The sequence below is a fragment of the Heterocephalus glaber genome, unplaced genomic scaffold (genome assembly GCF_053883595.1).
Source record: "Heterocephalus glaber isolate CG9 unplaced genomic scaffold, H.glaber_assembly_v1.0 deba00001429, whole genome shotgun sequence".
In the NCBI taxonomy this organism is placed as follows: Eukaryota; Metazoa; Chordata; class Mammalia; order Rodentia; family Bathyergidae; genus Heterocephalus; species Heterocephalus glaber.
The window spans coordinates 10,673,324-10,679,806 of record NW_028258294.1 but is presented as its reverse complement, the minus strand read 5'-3'; the positions used below and the strand labels follow the sequence as shown (position 1 = coordinate 10,679,806).

The 6,483-nt window shown below is 39.0% G+C and overlaps 1 pseudogene; it reads left to right on the top strand.

Moving 5' to 3' along the window:
- Nucleotides 1-2,465: 2,465 nt before the first annotated feature.
- On the top strand, nucleotides 2,466-5,720 carry LOC101704032 (NACHT, LRR and PYD domains-containing protein 14 pseudogene; annotated as a pseudogene).
- The last annotated feature ends 763 nt before the right edge of the window (nucleotides 5,721-6,483 follow it).

Genomic DNA, 6,483 nt, shown 5'->3' with positions numbered 1-6,483 from the left:
TATATCCATCACCTCAAATAGTTACCATTTTAATTATTAAGATAATTTAAACTGACAAATGAAAAATTATATTTATTGTGCATAGTCCAATATTTTGAAATATATATATATATATATATAGTATGGAAAGATACATTAACCTTACATTCTTATTTTTTTGTACCAGGAACATTCACTTAAAATCTATTCTCAGTGATTTTCAAGAATCTAATACACTTATTAATTTTAATCACCACGTCTATTCTAGAATTTATTGCTCCTATCCAACTGAAATTTTGTAACCTTTTTCTAACATCTTCCTAGCCCTCTCACCTTCTAGCATTTGGTAACCACCATTCCACTTCCTGCATCTATGAGTTCAACATTTCAAATTCCACATATGAGTGAGATCATACAGTATTTACCTTTCTAGGCCTGGCTTATGCTTAACATAGTGCCTTCCAGGTCCATCAATGCCACCACAAATGCTAGAATTTACTTCTTTTAAAACTGAATAGTGTTCCATTGTGTACATATACAATATTTTTAATCCATTTATCTGTTGATGGACACCTAGGTGGCTTCTAAAGGTTAGCTTTAGTAAATTATGTTGCCATGAACATGAAAGTGCAGATGTCTCTTCACTATACCGCTTTCATTTCCTTTGAGTATATACCTAGTAGTGGTATTATTGAATCAGATTGTAGTCATGTTTTTAATTTTTAGAGGACCTTCTATACTGTTTTTCATAATGACTATACCAACTTATGTTCTCACAATGTTCTCTTCTTATGTTCTCTTATACACAAGAATTCCATTTTCTCTATGTCCTTGACAATACTTATCTGTCATCTTTATAAGGATAGCCTTCTGACAACTGTGAGGTGATGCCTTATTGTGGATTTAATTTGCAGTTTTCTGATGATGGTGATGCTGAGTCATTTTCATGTGCATGTTAGCCATTTGTATGTCATATTTTAAGAAACATCTGTTTGGACCTTTTGCCAGTTTTTAAAATTGGATTATTTATTTTCTTACATTGAGTTGCCTGGATCTTTTACATATTTTGAATATTAACTTATTAGATATATAGTTTGTGAACATTTTCTCACATATCCTACATTTTCTCTTCACTTGATTATTTCCTTTGATATATAGAAAATTCTTAGTTTTATGTAATATCATTTTTCTATTTTTGCTTTTGTGCCCATGCTTTTGAGGTTGTACACAAAAAATCATTTCTCAGACCAAAGTCATGGAGTGTTTCCCACTTTGTTTTCTCCTAGCAGTTTTAAGGTCTAGATCTTACATGTAAGTCCTTAATACATTTTTAGTTGCTTTTTATATATTGTGTGATAAGAAATTCTAATTTCATTCTTCTGCATGTACAATATCCAGTTTTCCCAGGACCATTTATTGAAGGAGCTGTCTCTTTCCCATCATGTGTTCTGGGTACCTTTATCAAAAATCAGTTGAAGCCAGAGGCCCGTTCCCGATACCATCAGTGAGTGTGAGCAGATCCCAGTGAGAATCCGGTGTGGACCAGACTGCTGCAGGTGTGGGCAGGTCCTAGCCAGGGCCCTGCCCTGATCCCAGCAGCTTGGGCCCACAGGTCCCAGCCAAAGGGCCACCTGGAAAAGAGCTGGACAGGCACACAAGCAACAGCCAGCAGCCTGATCAGATTCCATCAGTAAGTGCATGCAGACCCTACCCAGAAGCAAGCTCAGACACCAGCAAATCAGGTGCACAGCCCCCATCCAAAGGCCCTCCCAGACAACAGCTACATGAGGGGCAAGCCCCAGCTAGAGGCGCACCTAGATAACATCCCAAGTGTGCACAGGCCCCAGCCAGAAGCCCGCCCAACAAAAGGTCAGCTCAGGGATCCAGAAGGCCACCATTCTGAATCCAGGAATTGGTGTAGTGGTGAGCAGCAGAGAAAAGGTTGCTCAGTGGCTTAGTGAGAATTGAAGACCATTGGGTGAGCAAAAAGTTGGCTCAACAAAGGCACAGAAGGGTGCATATGTTGAAATGAGAAGACATGTAAACAAGTCTCAAAGCTAGGCTTCCATATCACCTAGGGCAACCCCAAAGGGAAACAAGATGGAACAATGTGAGACTCAACCACTTGGACTCCCTGAACTGGCAAAAAAAAGAGGGTCTAGAAAAAATGAAATCAGAAGGGCTGGAGATTTAGCTCAGTGGTTCCACCACCTACCTTGCAAGCACAAGGTCACAAGTTCAATCCAGAGTACCTCCCCCACAAAAAATGAAATCAGAAATAATTTCTCAGGTAACAACAGAGATTGTGTCCACAGTGCAAAACAGGATTAATAAATCTAGAGCAAATAATAAATCTAGTGTAAACCACAAGTACCTGTGGAGCCCTTTCAAATTTTCCTATTACCTCTTTGATTCGTGGCTGTTGGTGGTAGAGTTTGACCTGCACCACTGACACCCAAGAGCCTGAACTCTGATCCAAGGGCAAGATGGTAAATTCACCAACATTTTCCTCCTTTACTGATTTTGGGCTGCTATTATATTTGGAGGAGCTAAATTATGAGGAATTAAACAAATTCAAGTTACTTCTAAAGGAGACTATAGAACTTGAGCACTGCCTAATGCCCTGTATTGCAGAGAAGATGGCCAATTGAAAGCAACTTGCTCACTTAATAAACAAATACTACCAAGAAAAATAGGCCCAGAAAATGACTCTCGAACTTTTTGGCAAGTTGAACCTGAGGGATCTGTGTGAGAGAGTAAAAGCAGAGACCAACTGGACAGCAGAGACCATGGAACAAGAGGTGGCTGAGGCTGAGGAGGCACTAGAGGAGGAGGCGGAGCTGAGTTCTGGAACAGAATACAAAATTTGAATAAAGGAAAAATTTCACATTTTGGATAAGAACTCTTTGCTCAGAGAACCTTCAGATTTCCACCATGGGTTTTCTGAAGAACACCAAAAACTGTTGGTATATTTGTTTGATGTGAAAGTCAAAACTGGTCAGCAGATACAGATAATGGTGCTTCAGGGAACTGCTGGAGTTGGGAAAACAGCATTGATGAGAAAGGCAATGTTAGACTGGGCTGAGAGAAATCTCTATCAGCACAAGTTTACCTATGTTTTTTATTTCAGTGGGAAAGAAATTAGCCAGGTGAAGGAGAAAAGCTTTGCTCAGTTGATATCAAAGGACTGGCCTAGCACTGAAATCCCCATTGAAAGGATCCTCTCCCAGCCAAGTAATCTCCTTTTTATTATTGATAGTTTTGATGAACTAAACTTTGCCTTTGAGGAACCTGAATTTGCACTCTGTGATGACTGGACCCAAGTATACCCTGTGTCCCTCCTCATAAGTAGTTTGCTGAGGAAAGTGATGCTCCCTGAATCATCCTTACTGGTGACAGTAAGATGCACAGCTTCTAACAGACTAAAGCGTTTGTTGAATCAGCATTTGTTGAAGAGTCAGCTTTATGCAGACCTACAAGGAATGTCCACGGATGCAAGAAAAGAGTATATTTATCACTTTCTTGAAGATAGGACCTGGGCCATGAATGCATTCAATTCAATAAGAAGCAATGAGATGCTTTTTAATATGTGCCATGTCCCTCTGGTATGCTGGCTCATCTGTGCTTGTCTGAAGCAGCAAATGGAGAAGAATGATGATGACATGAAGACATGCCAAACAGCCACGGCCGTGTTCACATGCTATATCTCCAGCTTATTCGCGCCAGTAGATGAATACTTTCCTAATCTACCCAATGAAGCCCAACTGAGAATCCTATGCTACTTAGCTGCCAAAGGAGTGTGGACTATGACACATGTGCTTTACAGGAACGATCTCAGAAAGCATAGGTTCACCACTTGTGATACCTCAGTTTTTCTAGATATTAATATCCTTCAAAAGGACACTGTTATGTATTCACCCACCTACATACTCAGGAGTTTTTTGGAGCTATGTTCTATCTGCTGAAAAGTGATTTGGAACACAAAGAGCATTCCTCCCAGTCTTTGGAAGATTTGAACCTGTTACTTGAAAGTAGAAGTGATCAAGACCCCCATTTGACACAGCTAAAATACTTTTGTTTGGCTTTGTAAATGAAGATCTAGTAAAACAACTGGAGGAAACTTTGAAATGTAAAATGTCCCTGAAGATAAAATGGGAGGTACTTCAGTGGGTGAAAGTACTAGGAAACTGTGACATTTTCCCACCATGGCTAGTATTTATGGACTTGTTTCATCATCTGTTTGAGACTCAAGATGAAGCATTTGTAGCCCAGGAAATGGGAAATTTCTCAAAGGTTGTCATTAATATGTCGAAGGAAATCAATTTGCCTGTATCTTCATTCTACCTTAAGCACTGCCAATGTTTGCAGACCCTTAAACTGACTGTCACTATGGTAAACTAGAGCCCTGCAGCTGAAAATGGGAAAATAGATGCTTATCACATTACTCATTGCTGGCAAAATCTCTTTTCTGTGCTTGATACAAATGAACACTTGATGCAACTCGACTTGAGCCATGACAACCTTGATCAGTTAATAATGAAGATTTTTTTGTCAAGAACTAAGGCATCCAAACTGTAAACTACAAAAATTCCTGTTGAGGTGTGTTTCTTTCCCTCATGGCTATCAAGATATCTTTAGTTTCTTGATTTGCCAGCAGAATCTGATGTATCTTGACCTGAAAGGGAGTAAGATAGAGGATAATGGAATAAAATCATTATGTGAAGCCTTGAAATACCCAGAATGTAAACTACAAAATCTGAGGTTGGAGTCTTGCAACCTAACTGCAATTTGTTGTGCAGACATATCTAAGCCTCTCATCAAAAGCCAGAACCTGGTATTTTTTTAGTATATCAACCAATAATCTACTGGATGAAGGAGTGAAGTTGTTCTGTGAGGCCTTAGGACACCCAGAGTGTTACGTAGGGAGACTGTCATTAGAAAGCTGTAGCCTCACAGAAGCTAGTTGTGAGAATCTTTCTTTGGCTCTTATCAGCAATAAGAGACTGACTCATTTCTGCTTGTCAAACAACAAAGTGGGAGATCATGGAATAAAGCTTTTAAGTGCTGCCTTGAAACAACCACAGTGTACTCTACAGAGCCTTGTGCTGAGGTGTTGCCATTTCATTCCAATTAGCAGTGAATACCTCTCAACTTCTCTTCTACACAACGAGACTCTGATACATTTGGATCTGGGATCACACTGTCTTCAAGATGATGGAGCAAATCTTCTGTGTAATGTCTTTCAGCAGCAGAGCTGTAATCTTCAGGACTTGGAGTTCATAGGCTGTGTTCTCATTACTGCATGTTGTCCAGATCTGGCTTCTGCTATTTTGAACAGCCCAAACCTGTTAAGCCTAGACCTTGGGTACAATGACTTGTGGGATGAAGGAGTGAAAATTCTATGTGAAGCTTTGAGAAATCCAAATTGTAACATTCAGAGGCTTGGGCTGGAACACTGTGGTTTGACTTCCCTGTGTTGTCAAGATCTCTCCTCTGCTCTTCTCAGCAACCAAAGGCTGATAAAAATGAACCTAACACAGAACACCTTGGGCTGTGAAGGAATTAAAACTTTATGTGAAGTCTTGAGGTGTCCAGAATGTAAGCTACAAGTTCTAGGGTTGTGGAAAGATACATTTCATAAGGAAGCCCAGAGGGTGCTGGAAGCTGTGAGAATTAGCAATTCAAACTTGGCCATTGATGATTCTTTTTTTTTTTTTTTGTCTCAAAACAATTCTTGTTAATGTGTGGTATATATCTCTATGCCTAATATTCTAGGAATAGGCAAGTCCATGTTTTTTCCCATACATAAATTAGCTTTATGAGCTTTGATTCTATCAATTTTCCTCTCGCCTTACCATGGATACTTCACAACCAGAATTAGCTTCTTTCATGTATAGCAATCAGGACTGGACAATACTTCCCAGATGTGGTTGCACCATGTTTTGGAAAGACATACTTTTAAAAATTTGTATAGAATTTTTTGGGAAGTGATCCCAGCATTCCATGTTTTAGTGAAATGTGTCTATTGTTCAGTGTTACTTAATATAGGTAAATAGTATCTTATCCCATTTTCTTATTAGTCCAGAAATAATTTCTTCGAACACATTAATCCTATTATTCTTACTGATTTCTATATCTAGCAACTTGTTTATAATTGGTCTCCGGTTCCATCATATAAGCATTTTCCCTTAAATTGTTTCTTATATTTTAAACTTTTTCTCATCACCTTTCTTCTATCCTTGGAATTGTCTCCCAGCTGGTTTCACCTGTCCAGAGGGGGGCTCAGAGCCTGCCCATAGCTTGCAGACTGGGTGGGGCTCTGAATGCGCTTGATGATTTTTATAATAATAAAGAATGGTGGATCTGGTGGTGGTATTTATGATTTGAAGAAACTATATCCCTTTAAAAAATAAAAATTTAGAGTTGCAATGGCAAAAAAATAATAATAAATCTAGAGAAGACACAGATACAAAAAATATAGGAACTGAGGAAGATGATGGAATC